The sequence below is a fragment of the Caretta caretta genome, chromosome 16, assembly GCF_965140235.1.
Source record: "Caretta caretta isolate rCarCar2 chromosome 16, rCarCar1.hap1, whole genome shotgun sequence".
Classification (NCBI taxonomy): Eukaryota; Metazoa; Chordata; order Testudines; family Cheloniidae; genus Caretta; species Caretta caretta.
Genome location: NC_134221.1, coordinates 9,998,550 through 10,013,260, shown reverse-complemented (window position 1 = coordinate 10,013,260; position 14,711 = coordinate 9,998,550). Strand labels below are relative to the sequence as shown.

At 49.8% G+C, this 14,711-nt stretch overlaps 1 protein-coding gene across 4 annotated transcripts in view; it reads left to right on the top strand.

Annotated features, from left to right (window-relative positions):
• Window positions 1-14,711, top strand: part of ASTN2 (astrotactin 2) — a 604,755-nt gene that overhangs the window by 180,518 nt on the left and 409,526 nt on the right. The gene's annotated exons all lie outside the window — the stretch shown is intronic.

The following is a 14,711-nucleotide window of genomic DNA, read 5'->3' as shown; positions in this document are numbered from 1 at the left end:
CCCCACGTTACTCCTAGTGAAAACCCCGGCAGCCCTCCCTAACTAGTAACCTCCCACGCAGATGGTCTGGTAGTTGGCCGTTCTTGCGACTTGACGGCTGTTGGGGCTGCTAGAGCAACGTGGGAGAAATGCCCAGCAGGCATTGGCTTGAGATCTCCCAGACTCTTCCATTCGCGCTCCCCTCAAAGGGAACAAATAATCCTCTGCTGGACTGTTCGGTTCCCTCATCCACCCCTCTTTCCCAGACATGTGCCTTCTGAATGCTCGTGCTGGGGCATGATGGACACTGGAGAGTGGGACGTGCTTGTGATCTTGGCCTTGGCAGGGGTTTTCAAACTGAACCCTTCCTCTTTGCTTTTCCAGTTCAGGACCCACTCATGCTACCTCCCGTAGTAACATCTCCTCACACTCCCACCAGGAAACCTTCACAATCCTCTACGGAGAGAGACCTGAGCCATGCGGAATCAAAGCCCTACTCCTATAAAAATTGCCATGACCACGTGTGGTCAGAACCTTGGTTTTGTGTCTCCAGTAATTGACGGCTCTGTCGGTGTCACAGCGCCCTTACCCCCAAACTCAATCTTCTCTAGAGGAGTCTGGTGTAGGGCTTTTCTCTCATTAGTCCTGCTGCCTCTGGCTTAAGCCAGCCCGTGAAAAGCAGGCTGATTTGAAACCGGAGCTCGCAGTTGCTTTGTCGATAAATCATCCCTGATGTGCTTTTCGTAGTATTTTGCTTTCCTGAAAGTGTCTGTCTCCTTCAGGGCGTTTGGGTGCACATCTGAAATATGTTGGGTTTCTTATTTCAGCAGCAGGCAGTGCCTGGCCCAGCAGTGCAAAACAGGTCCTCACAAGCCCATATCTTGGAGGGGAGTCTGGTCTCAGGTGGTGCCAGGTGACGGGGGAAAGATGGGGAGGAAAGGTGAACCAGTCCTCTGGATGTCTTCCTGAGCTTGAGTTTAATTTCTCCTGGTGACACTGAGATGGTTGCAGCAGGCTAGAGGCATAAACCTCTCTGCTGTTAAAAAGGGGACCTTTCTAGGCCAGCAGAACCCAGGAATATGCCTGGTACTTGTGCCTCTGAGCATGTCAGCACGGGTTGTTCAGAAAACCATGTTGGTCCTCAGACTCTCCCCTGCTCTCCACTCCTTGAGGGGCTGGCTCAGTTCACTGTGGATAGGTGGGATTTGTTCTCTATGTGTGCCCTCCACATCTGTCTCCCTGTGTCTCATTCGTTAGGGTGGAGGATTCTTGGGGACCAAGCTGAGCCATTCCATAGGGAGAGCTCTCCTCGGCAGGAAGGATAACATCCACTCGGAAATGGGGTCCGCAGAACATAACAGCTAAAAGAGGAGAGAGGTGCATGGAAAATATGGTCAGAGATGAGATTAGGGACTGGGAGTAGGGGCTACTGAGTTCTATTACGATGGTCACTGATGCTCTGTGACCTTGGACAACTCACTCGGTTGTCCCATCCATAAAGGCAGAATGATGCTTCTCTCAGAAGGGTGCTTTGGGGCTTAATTCATGGGTTTTAAGGAGGTGCTTTGCGATCTTTGGGTGGAAAGCAGAGTGTTCTTCTGAGACTCTCCTTTCATGGGAAGGGCTTTGTATAGAATGTCTCCTAGTGCCTTCTTGTCTGACTCCAATGGGTAACTCTCTTGGATGCTTTTTTTTCTCCTCCAGGGAGGAGCAAATGCAGACCTTATCACCTGTGCTCTCACTTTCTTCTGTGACTTCATTTCCTCCAGGTCATCTCCATGCTGCATAGTCACGCTAAGCCCTCCCTCTCATCACGGCACATACTCTCGGGTTCAATAGTGATGCTAGTAGGTTCAGTAGCATGCTGCTTTAGTTTTTCAGAATGTAATCCCCCTCTCCCCGGCCCCCACCCCCCCTGTGATTTTCAAAAGTGATGAGTGATCTTGAGCCCAGCTTGAGACGCCTTTAAGAGGCCTGATTTTCAGTAAAGAGCTTAGCACCTACCCATGGAAAATCAAACCCCTTTATGGCACCTCAAATTGAACTCCCGAAAACTTCATGCACCTAGTTGTTTGTGGAAACCTTGGCCAGGAGCTCTGTGATGCTGCTGCAACCAGGCATGTCTTTTTCTATTCATTTCTCAGCTCCTCTCCCATTTTGGAAGTTTTTTGTTTTTATGGCTTGCGTTTAATTGCTCCTCTGGTGCGTTAGCGATCGGAACACTATTGAACATTAAGGTTAAATGATGATATCACCACTCACTATGTTTGCATTTTGCATGCATTTGCCAACACAAACCCTTCGCCTCATTAATCCTTTGCAATCCAATTTTTTTTTCTTCCCCTAAATGAAATTGTCCGTTTGGGATGCATTTATTTCCTTTTAACAGCCGCATGACAATTCCGCTGATGGAGTTTGCATCCAACTTTGTTACTGGGTAGTGTCAACTTGGCCTGACGGATGTGTGTGTGTAATTATTTTCTCGCAGTTTGATTTAATTAATGCTTAACCTCATCAGAGTCCTACAGCTGGAGTTCTCTCTCTGCAGGAACTGCTAGTGGCAGAAGGACTGCCTTTTTCCCTGAGAACCTCTGAGCACCTGGCTGTAAAAAATTCAGCAACAAACCACCACCATCCCACTCAAGAAAAAACAAATGGCAAATAAACCTCCCTGGCTTTGCTTCCCCACACTAACTGCGTTTAAATGGTTGCCATTGTATCTGATTTTTCGCTAAGTGTTTCTAACAGCTATGGGGAAGGTCATATGTCTCTGAGAACATTTGACTTAAAAAAAAAAAGTATTTTTCTGTATAGTATAATCTAACTTTATTTTGAACAATACCACTTTCCTACAAACTCTCTTCTGAAACACTTCTATCAAGTGTCACACATTTAGAGTTAATAAGTAGGAGAGAGGAAGATAGAGGTGTGGGCACAGAAGGGGGCGGGATAGGGGAAGGACCCCTTGGCTGAGGTTTGTGGGTGGGGAGCTGGCTAGACAGACAGGTTACAGGGAGGCTGTTCTAAGTAGTGTATTTGCAGGAGAGAAGGCTCTTGTGCATCGGGCGTGTGGCCTAATGAACAGGGCAATGTGCTAGGAGATAGGAGACCTATATGCTATGACCAGCTCTGTTACTGTCCTGCTGAGTGACCTTGGGCAAATCATTTAACTTTCTGTTGCACAGTTTCCCCATCTATAAAACAGAGGTAATGCTCTTAACCTTCTTTTGTAAAGTGCTTTGAGCGCTGTGGACTGAAGAGGTTGTGTAAAAGCTAAATATTTGTACTGTTGGTTGGGAGAAAGAACAAAGGGGAGTTGAGTAAAGCCTGGGTCTTGAGGGGTCATCTGAGGCAAATCCATGGCAGGTTATAACTAGAGCTGGGCATAGTTCGTGGTGGTGGTTTTTTGTGGTTATTTTTTCCAGAGAACAATGCAGACTTCGGTCGACCAGAACATTTTGTGAATTTTCCAAATTGTGTTAAGGGGGTGCCAAATAAAACTCCAAATTTGTGTGGGGGGAGAAATCGAAACATTTCATTTCAGCATTTTTGAAATGTTTCTAATTTTTTTATTCAAAAGCGCTTTTCATTTTGAAATTTCCTTCAGGTGTGTTTAAAAATGTAAAAAAACCCCAAAACACACAACAGGCTCAAAATCAAATGTTTGTTTCAACATACAGATTCCTCCTGCCAAACTTTTTGGTTCATCAGTTATTTTTTTAAAAAATTGTTTGGAGTAAAACTGAAACAATTTTTGTCCACTATCTCCCCCCCCCAAACTGCAAGCAAACTGGAAAAATCAGTTATTTGCACAACTCTAGTTACAGCCACAGAGATGAGTCTCACTGCTGAGATGAATAAGGAGCTGACAAAGGTGTCTGAGGCTTGGAATGTGGGGGGAGTTAATCAGGTTACATTCCTAGGTCACATTTTTCAATGACAGTGGTTGGTAAGTAGGATGGACCCCTGTGACTATTGTTTAAATATCAATACAAAAATATAATGTTTACATCTAGGTGTAAAGCTCCAATGTGTTTGATTATTAGTCTATAGTGTCTATTTGAAGGGCATCTGTTAATCAATATCCTAATTGGATCAGCCTCTGGCTGGGTTCGCCTAGCTCCACCTTTTTAGGCTGCCTGTGTAAGTGGTCGCGCTATCAATGGTCCAGTGCGATCATTCCCCTTCTCTTGCTTTTCCAGGCAGCTCCATTTTTACTTTACATTTGTATGGCACCTTTCAACACCTTTGCCGACTATGGACTGTGTTCCCAGGAAGTGCTGGGTACCCATGACGCCCATTTAGATTCACCTTCTACTGAAATGCAGCCTGCTCTGGGGTGGAACACAGAAGCTGCAGTTAACAGAACACACCCATCTCCTCTACAGTGGTTTAAAACAGGAAATGCAGAATGCCATATTCACCTGGAAACACAGCGGGTGATTGAGGATACAGATTGTACTTGGAGTGCAGCTGAAATGTGGAACTCAATGCCCCCTGCAGGGAAGGAGCGTGACGTAGGGGTTAGAGCACAGGACTGGGAGACAGGAAAATATGCCTTTTGGATTGGGTGACAATATTCAAATAGGGGTGTATGGCGCCCTCTATTGGGACAGATGGTTAAAAACAGCAGAATGGGTCAGAAGGTTTTTTAAGGCATGAGAACTGACAATCTAACAAAAAACAAATCAAAGTGAAAGCTGCTTAAGGCAGCTGAGGGATTCCAGCCTCTGAACATAAAGCTGTTGGTGGATAAAAGCCAGCACTGAAATATGGTGGTTATCTAAACTGCCAAAGGTAAATAAAGAGGTTCAATGAGCATCTTTCCTTTTTAAAATAAATAAGTGATTAATAGATCCTGCTGCCCAGCAGATAATTTACTGTTGATCAGGGTTGTCTTAATGCATCTAGAGGTCTCTACTGCACCATAATTTACCAGAAGTTACTGGTTCACCGGCTAGGAGGGGAAATAGGAAACCCAGAAGGAAATGAAAGGAGCATTGCAGCTTTCTCAAGCCTGCTTCCCTCGAGTACCTGCTTCTCCAGGTAACTAACCCCCCTTGGCTTCCCATCCCCACCAAAGCAGGACTGGACGTACTGCAGAGCGCAATGTGTTGGGGAAGCCTCATCAGTCTGTTTGTGTGGAGTCAGGGGTTGGAATTTCTAAATCAGCCTGGTTTTGGAGGGCAGGTTCCTGGATCCTGCTTCCAAATGTCCCATATGAGCTAGATGGTGGGGTGGGGGGGCCACGCCTGGCCCTGGCTGCTTGTCCCCTGGCACAACCTCTGTCAGACAGGAGACAGTTCCTGCTCTGAGGACTGACCCCTTTGGAAGGCACCCTAAATATATGCCAAAGCAGCCTGCTGTTGGCCAAGGTTAAAAAAGAAGTTAAACTGCAGCGTTCTGTTCAACCATTCCAGCCCTGTAACACGGCACCAGGCTCTTCCTGCCAGGTTGTTTGGTAGAAGGACTTGGAGGTAGTTGGGCTGTTATCACTGCATGGCTTTGCTTCGGTTCACTTGGTTTGGTGCTAAAGCTTAGAAACTACCTGAGCCTAAACAACAAGGAGCCCTGAACCTAGTTCATTCACTGGAGACAGGCAGGGGAGATGGTCTAGCTAAGGTACTTCGATGACACCAGGTGTCATATATACCCTCGTATCTGAGAACTTTACAATCTTTACTGTATTTATCCTCACAACGAGCACTGAGAAAATAATTGTTTTTTCCTTCGTTTGTCCAACAAACTGGAAAAAAAAAACAACAACCGCTTTGTTTTGAACAGAAACTGATTTTTTTCCCCTCATGGAAAAGAACCCCCCCCACAAAAAAATCCCACAAAATTCTTGTGTGTCAAAACCAGGTGTTCCATGTATTGATTCAAATGGACATTTGTGAATAGTTTGCATTTTTCAGCAAATTCATTGCAGGGGGAAGTGCCCACTCCTCCTCTCAACACCCCATGAGGTGGGGCTATTAACCTTATTTTACAGGCAGGGAACTTAAGTCTACAACAATTAAGTGACTTGCCCAAGGTCACCCAGGAAGTCTGTAGCAGAGCAGGGGATTGAACTCAGGTCTTTCAAGTCCCAGGCTAGCACCCTAACCACTGGGGAGTAACTTCCTGTCACTATGGTGGGGAGGGGCCATGGAAATACCATGAGAGATGTTCCTTGGGTGGGATGGGCAGGAGAGATGAAAATTAAAATGTAGTGCCCTGGGCTTAAGGATGTGTGTGCAGGGGGAGTGGAGCAGTGAAGAGATGGCTCGAAAGGGTCCTTGAGCATGGCCCGTGTGTAGGGCCCTCATCACGTGGCATGCCCAGGATGGTTCTGGTCTCATAGGGAGGGCATGTCATTCGCCCAGCCTGGAAGGGAACTTGCAGGGGGGTTGAGTTGTGTATCTTGGTGCTGAGTGAACAGGCCAGCGAGCTACTGAGTTTCCTTTCCCCTGAACCAGCCCCACTGGCCAGCTTTTCAGGAGCCCCTTGCGGGCTGTGCCTTTGATTCCATTGCTTCCTCCTCAGAGTCTTGTTCTGCTCTGTGTTGCAGGTGCCTTTTGAAGCCACCTTCTTTGAAAGTGGAGTGATGCAGAGGCAGCCAGCGGGTGCCTCTGCTCTGCCAGCCATAATGATTGCTGTCCAAGCTGGGTCAGGAGGAGAATAGCTTTCATCTCCCTCTCCCCTACCCCTCCCTTTCTCCTGGCGATCCTGTATCAAAGGCTAGCTGGAGAAACTCTGCCCAGCACTGTTAAGCGCTCTCCAGAAGATGAACGATCCCTGGGAGGCTTACCTTTAAAATCTCAAAGTTTCATGCTTTTTGTGTTTGGGGCAATGCGGGGATAAAACTCACCATTTTGTTCTGGCAGCTAGAAAAGCTGATGAAGGAGGAGCAGCTGGGGGAGGGCGGATTACCAGAAAGAGATGGACTGAGTGTGGTCTGAAGTCTGGAGTGTGGAGGACAGGACCGTGTAAGGATGCGATGCTAAAATTATTACCAGGCATTGCAGGTGCAACGCCTACAATTAAACTTGCCCCGCACTTCCCCGTTTTCAGCTGTGTAGAACTTTGTTGAGATTTAACCGGTCGAGCTGAAATGTTCCGTGCTGGGTGTCTTCCTCAGGCTGAATTTCTCTGGAAACTTTCGGCTGAAATGGCTCTGCCATTTCCAAGAGTGAGGCGAGGGAAAAATGCATTTGTTTTTCCCAGGGTTAAAAAAATTCATACTGCCGTTTGACTGGGACGTTCTAGTGCCCCCTTGCTTTGCAGCGGGGACTTGATGTTTGGCAAGGGGGTGTCCTGGTGCTGTTTCCATGGGGGAAACAAAAACACCCAAATTTGGCCAAGGTCTAAACCTTTGAAAAATCCCAGTTCGCACTTGCTCAGCAGAGACTTGTTAGAGCTTGGCAGCCAAATTCTCTGAAGACAGCGTCTGCAAAGAGCACGCTCCCTCCTCTCACACAGCTCCTGTGTGCCAGCCAGACTATGCTTGTGCCATGCCCACAGAGTGACTGAGTGTGAGCTATCCTCCTGGGGCTGAGCGGGACTGTCCCAGCAGTTGCTGCTGTGGCACTGGGCACGGGAACAAAGAGCAGGGAGATTCTCTCTCCTGTGCTTTCAATGTTCCCTCTGCCGGCACCCAGGAAACATGGAGGAAGCAGTCTGCCTCAAATGCAGAGGGGACAAGAGCCAGACTGGAGGGAATAGACTGGGACAAGGAGCCTGGGGGTGAACTGGAACTGGGAGTTGCTGCAGGTGGGCAGGAAGAGATTGGGACTGGCTGGGGTAAGGAGATTAGGAGCCCACGAGGGGGAGGAATGGGTGCAGGGGGAGGGGAGCCTGAGATTGGACAAGGAGCCTGAGTGAGACTAGCTAGATGAGGAGCCTGGGACGAAAAGCCAGGAGGGAGACAAAGGACTGGGACAGGCTGGAGGGGATGGGTCAGTTGGGGTCAGGCTTGGCGGCCATTGGATGGAGGATTCTATGACAACTGGAGCACAGAATGTGGATTGGAACCCACAATCCCTGCGTCTCGCCATTCTTTATCTGTTGGCAAATATCTGAAACCCACTGGCACAGTGTGTCTCATCCCCTTCTAGTGCTGGTCCTCATAGAGGATGACAACCTTCTACTGCTAGCAGTTCATTAGCCCAAATGGTGGGTCTAAACCTACCAACCCATCTGAGGGCCCATGTGGATGTCAGTGTGTTGCCACGTGATGCAGTTAGGTTCCTCCTCCAGTTTGCTTTTTTTTAAACCTAGCAAATTACACATGCAAACTATGTTAAAAAGAATGGTAAGGTTGCAAAGTCAAACGCTCAGAAGTGAGGATATGCCAGTACTGTGGCTGCCCATGAAGCTCTATTTCAGCCCCCTTGTGCATCTGCATATTATATTATACAGTCTTTGATTACATGACATGTTGTTTTTTCCTCAAGACCCCTCCCTCATTCACCATCTACATTAATATCTCATTCAAAAACAGCAAGAAACCCTGCCCTGCTTGTCCCTGAGCTGAGATCAGTTTCAGTGAATTAATGAGCTTGTAAATCTGCAAACAGGATTAGAGATAAAAGCACCTTTATTGAGACTTCTGGCTCCTGAGGAGGATTTCAGCAGGGCTGCTTCCAGGTTTCCATGCAACTGGGGGACTTCTGCAACCCTGCAATCCGTGCTGTCTTATTGGCCTGGTTTAATAATTAACGGGACCCAAGTTGTAAAATTGAGTGTAGCTCCTATGTAAGTGGGGGGATTCCCCTGGAAGTACCCCAGGGTGAGGCATCTGCTTCTGCCGGGGCTGGATTAGGTCCTCACGTTTTCAATAAAGATGATCGATGGATTGTGCCTTGAACTCAGTGGGTGTCTGCAAAGTCTGTTAACACCTGGGTTGCAGAGAGATCTAATCCAAGGCAAAGTCAGTTTGTTCGTTCTTTTTCTCTCCCTCTTTCTCCATCCCTGGCCACTGCAGCTGATGTGGTTCACAGTAATTTAATATTGGTCTGGGTAGCACCTGGCCAAGAAAGCTGCTGAGGGGGGAGGACAGCTGGTGCTAGAGTATTGCGAGGAGCCTTTGTTGTGAAGGAGATGGTGGAGTGTGTGCGTTGGGGGTGGCTTGCTGCTCTATGCTCTTCCCCCCAGGAGGCAGGCTTTAAAAAACAAACAGCCCAACCAGAATGCATCTCCCCCGCCCCCAGGCATTTTTAAAATTAAAGCACAGTCTGGACTCTTCTTTCCAAACTGGGGGTACATGAGGGCCGCCAAGGGGAGCTTGCAATGTAGTTAATAGACAGGTGGGACATGAGGCCACACCATTAGCTAAGTCCCAACAGGTGCTATGTGAGGCACAAGGGAACATGTGGTCCCTGCCCTGAGCAATGTTCCCTCTAATTTTTCCCATGCATGTGCAGAATGAATTTTGTTATGTGCACCAATATAGAGATGATGTGGGGTGGGGCCAAAGGGTTCAAAGTGTGTGTGCGTGGGGGGCTTAGGGCTGGGGCAGAGGGTTGGGGGGTAGGTGGGGGGTGAGGGCTCTGGTCGGGGGTGCGGACTCTAGGCTGAGGATGAGGGGTGCAGGGCTCAGGGCTTGGGCAGAGGGCTGGGGTGCAAGGAGGTGAGGGCTCGGGCTGGGGGTGTGGACTCTAGGCTGAGGATGAGGGGTGCAGGGCTCAGGGCTTGGGCAGAGGGCTGGGGTGCAAGGAGGTGAGGGCTCGGGCTGGGGGTGTGGGCTCCGGGCTGGGGATGAGGGGTTCAGGGTGCAAGAGCGGGCAGAGGGTTGGGCAGGAGGAGGGTGAGGGCTCCAGCTGCGGATGTGGGCTCTGGGCTGGGGCTGGGGATGAGGGGTTTGGCGTGCAGGCTGTCCCGGGCCGGGGTGGGGAGAGCGGATTCCCCCAGCCCTCTCTCGCTGCAGCTGCAGCTGGGCTGGCGGGGAGAGGCGCTTCTCCCTGGCTGCGGGAGCTCCGGAGCTGGGGGAGAGCGTCTTTCCCCGCCTCTCCCTGGCCGTAGCAGGTCTGGGGGCCAGAGCTGCAGGAGAAGCTGGTACCTTCATGCCTCCCCACCACATCCCCGAGCGCCTGCGTTGCCCTTGATAGGCTGCTGCACGGCCGCGAAGCATAGAGGGAACTTAGGCCCCGAGGCGCGCGCAGCCTAAATGGAGAAGCAGCACTGACATCCTGCAGGATCCAGGGGACAGCTCTGCCGCAAGGCAGCTTTAGGACTGGGACTTCCAAAGAAGCTGAAGGGAATTAGTGGTCAACTCCTGTCAAAGTTCAACGGGTTTTGGGTGCCTCACTCCCTTAGGCTCTTTTAAAAACCTCATTCTTCGGGGGGGGTATGTGTGTGTGTGTGAATTTTTGAGGCTGTGGGATGACGTGGATTTGTGGCAGTTACGGGCTTCACAGGAGAATCAGGATGGAAGGAAGGGCCTGGAAGAAAAGATGAGGGTGGGGAGACCTTCTGGGGTGCAGAGAGAGGGAGTTCCAGTTGTAGCGGGTGGCATGGAAGTGGGAGTGTGAGTTTTTGATGGGCTGCAAGGTGAGGAAAGAGATGGTGGAGCTCTGTGCCGAGATGAACGGGGAGGCTGAGCTCTGAGGGAATTCTGGGTACCTGATGTCTGCTAACCATGGCTGCACTCACATCACGAATGGGAATTTTCTTGTGACGCATTGTGTTTGGAGCCATGAGCCAAGATGACCCCATTCCCAGTAACTCCCTGCATCATCACATGTGTGCTGCTGAGCGCCGGCTGAACCTTATCTATGGAGAATTTTGCATATCGGACGCTTTTTTCCAAGTGATTTACTCTGCTTTGTAATTGGTTGCAGTGATTATAATCTCGTTTCTATTACTCTGCAGTCCCTGTCTGTCTGTCCCCTCCCCGTTTAAGAGAAATAAAGGAATTGCTGACGAGGGGCGACTGTCTTGTCTTTAATCAGGTGCTCCTTATTCTCACTCTGTCAGCTGCTTGTGCTCAGATAAATCCAGCTCATATGCAAGGATCTGTCTCATCTGCCTAGGGCAGCCCACTGTTCCTGTCAAAAAGAAATGATGATGGGGCGGGGGGGGGGGGGGAAGAAGAGAGGCTGGCAAGATTGGGGGTATGCAAGAAAAACAAGGACAATATAGTATGCAGTGTTGGTGTAGCCGTGTTAGTCAACCCAGGGAAGAGATCCCAAATCTTGAGCTACTCAGAGCAAGACTTTGGGGCCAATTTAAAAACAAAACAAAACAAAACCCGAACCTCTCCCCAGGTGGCTTGGATTGTGAAGTCAGGTTTATGTGAAGTCTCAGCTGTGCTAAGATTTTGCTTTCCTACAGATAATGTCAACTGACTTCACCCAGACTTGTATCTGGGAGTGTGTTGTGATGGGAAACCTGGAACCGCTGAGTTACCGGGAAGGTAAATTTCCACTCCATCCTTGAAGTTTTAGGCAGATCAGAAAGGAATTGCAGAGACATCTCTCTCTCTCTTGCCTAGCTGTTGCCAGCTGGCTAACATTTGCCCTTTCTGGGTGGGTTGGGGGAGGCATTTCTTTTCCAGCCCAGGGACCCTGATGTGGGTCTCCCAAGTCCCATATTTATACATCCTGCACAGTTTTAGGTAATCAGCAAATGCTGTCACCGGCTCGCCGAAGACACTCAGCCTGAGTAATTTTACATGTCGGCACCATCCATCACAGAGATGCAACCCACAAACATGTGAAAAGCTGCTGAAGGGGGCGGAGATGGCTTCTGGCTGTGAACCTTGCTGGTCAGTCCATTTCCCAGCGAAGAGCGTGGAGAGCATGTTAACCCCTTTCGGGATGTGGCTGCAAAAGGAACACGACTGGGCTTGTATTCCTTTCCTGAAAGCCCTAAAACCTTGGATTGCTTGGGCTTTGCTATGGCATTTACTCCTGAAAATATCTTGCCAACACAGAGAATGGCTCAAGCAGTAGAGGTGGGAGACCTTGTCTACACTACAGGTTACTTCGGAATAACTTAAGTTGCTCAGGGGCGTGAATAATCCACAACCCCTGAGCGCCGTAAGTTATACCGACCTAAACTTTGGTGTAGACAGCGCTACGTTGGTGAGAGAGCTTCTCCCGCCAATGTAGCTGCTGCCTCTGGTGGAGGCAAGAATTATTAAATTGACGAGAGAGCTCTCTCCCGTCGGCATAGAGCATCCCCCCCACAAGCACTGCAGTGGCTCAGCTGCACGGCCATAAGTGCTGTGGTGGAGATGTAGCCATAGAGACTGTTGGTCAGATAACTAGGGTTTACATGTGCTTCCATTCCCATCTGCATGGGTTCTCGCTGCCCTGAGTTTTGAATCTCATTCTGTATCGAAGCTGCAGAGTCTCACCTGGTTTTGAGCTCCACAAGGAGCAGGAAAGCTGGCAGAACCCTCGTTCAGACCCACGCGTTGGCCCAGGCACTCCCTGTGAGCCTGGGCAAACACTCTGATGTCCCTGGGCTAAGTTTCAAGCTTGGGATGGGACCTGTAACCTCATGAGCTCCACAGGCGTTCAGGTTTCCTTGCAGACTTTTCGCACATGGCTCTCTCAAGCAGCCTTCATCTCAAAGTGCCCTGCTCTTTCCCCAGGGTAAATGCTGGCCCTTCTCGACTAGCCTGGTAGTTTGCAGTGATATTCCCTGGCGGCATGCCCTGGTAGTCTGGTATTGATCCGCTGTGTGGAAATCAGATGCTAGGTGCTAACAGTGATTAGGACGTGGCAGGAAGGTGATACGGCTCACCCGCTTTGACGATCTACGTTCTTGGTCACAGGGTATTGTTTAAAGCCCTCTGCCTTGTTGCTATGAGCGCAGGGGCAGGAAGCCTCGGAGCAGTTTATATAGCCATTGCCACATGCTGATAATCCTTTACCGTTGCGTTAACGCGTTCCAATCATTTGCTATCTTTTAGGACCTTAGTGGAAATATTCACCTAGCTCCAGGTAATTAACGGCTGCACTTTAGTGCCCTAAATCACACACTCGGTAAAAAATACCGAGCAGCAGGCACCGTTCACCGTGGCGAGAATCATTGCAGCACCCTTAATCGCTCCTGGTGCCTTCTGGGTTGTCTTGGAGCTTTTGAGACCAGTGCCAATATTCAGCTTTCAAGCCACCTGCTTTTGAGAGCTTGCCACCCTCCACTTGCATACCCTCCGCCCTTTCCTGCCTGTGGGCTGCTTTCAGGATTTTGGAGGTGCCCTCAGCAAGCTGAGTCCTGGGAGGATCCCTAATCTGCAATCACGTGGTGACACTGGCGTCTCATGCTATGCACTTTGAGGGTGAGAGGAGCTGGATGGATGGATGGTTGTGTTTGTCGGGACACCTACGTTCAACCCCTTTCCCGCTGCACCAGGGAAGGAATGACGAATAGGTCATATTCCCTTATTGATACAGCAAACTCTTAGAGGCGCAGCAAGCCCCAAGCTGCCAGTTCTGCATTGTTCGGGGGTCCGCTTCCAAACGGCCAGCAGTGTGGCCGCAGCTGAGGGCTGGCTTTGTCATCTCCCCTTTAAGGAGCGGGGCCCATTCTCGGCGCCGGACTCTGGGCGGACTTGACACAGCACCCTCTCCTGGAGGGACTAGATGGCTTAATGGATTGATTGAATGGGATTCCTGGTCTTTTGCATTGCATCCATGCTCTTAATGCAACTTAGGCTGGTGGAGACCAGACTTGTTCCTATCTGAAGGCTGTTGGGTTGCAATGTGAGATGAGTTGGTTTAGTTCCTAGCTGGGGAGTGTTCCGTTCACAATATATTGCTCTCCACCTCCTCTCCCTTATTGGCAGTCTCAGCAGAGGCTAAGGTCTGAGTGGGCCAAGTGACCAAGGGCAGAGGCATGTTGGTGAGACTATGGGGGTGAAGCTGGCACTGCTTCTGTCTGTGCCTACGTGCTCTGCTGATCGACAGACACCCGTCTCCGGGGCTGTCCGTTCTGTGCATTTCCCCAGCTCTCTCCCCCCTCCCACTCATCGCGGTGATTAAGAATTTTACAGGGCAGAAAGTGCGCTTTCATTTGCTGGACTCTTGCCAAGAAGTGTGGAAATTGTACTTCTGCATAGAATAAAGGGGGTTTTAAAGCAGTAACATATTTTAATGGCAGTTCAGAGGGCCACCGTCAACCCCTAGAGGTCTCTTTTCTTTTAATTTTCCATGAGGATTGGCAGACTCGTGCCAAGTCTATTCCTAAGTTGATTTTTCTAACTTTTGCTTCTCCTAAATGTTTAAAACCACCGATGGGAGGCGGGGGGAAGGAGGGGGCTCTGCCTGGTCAAATGAGTCTGAGTGCATCTGGGCGCCCCTAGCTGGGGGATGTAGCAGACCAGTGGACGTGTTACTCTTTGGGCATGGGCAGGCTCATCTTTCCACGGCTTGTTTTTGTTCCTTGGGAACATCAAAGCAAAGGGGGCGGGTGAAGTCACAGCTCCATTTTTCTTCCCTGCTGTTTGTATTGCGGTAGAGCCTAGGGGCTCCAACGGAGACCACAGCTCCCTAGGCCCACAGCAGAGACAGCTTATGGTCTAGACCCACGCAACAAAGGGAGAGGAAGCAACTTGACCAAGGTCACACAGCCGGTCGGTGGCAGATCAGGGAACAGAACCCAGGTCTCCTGACTCTGTTTCATGTCCTGTATTCTGGACCACATTGCCTCTCATCTCCGCCTGCTGACCTCTGAGGCAGATATGCCAAAGTCCATGTGGTTCACTGTGCTTGGGTCCTTAGGAGAGTGGCTTAAACTCAAGG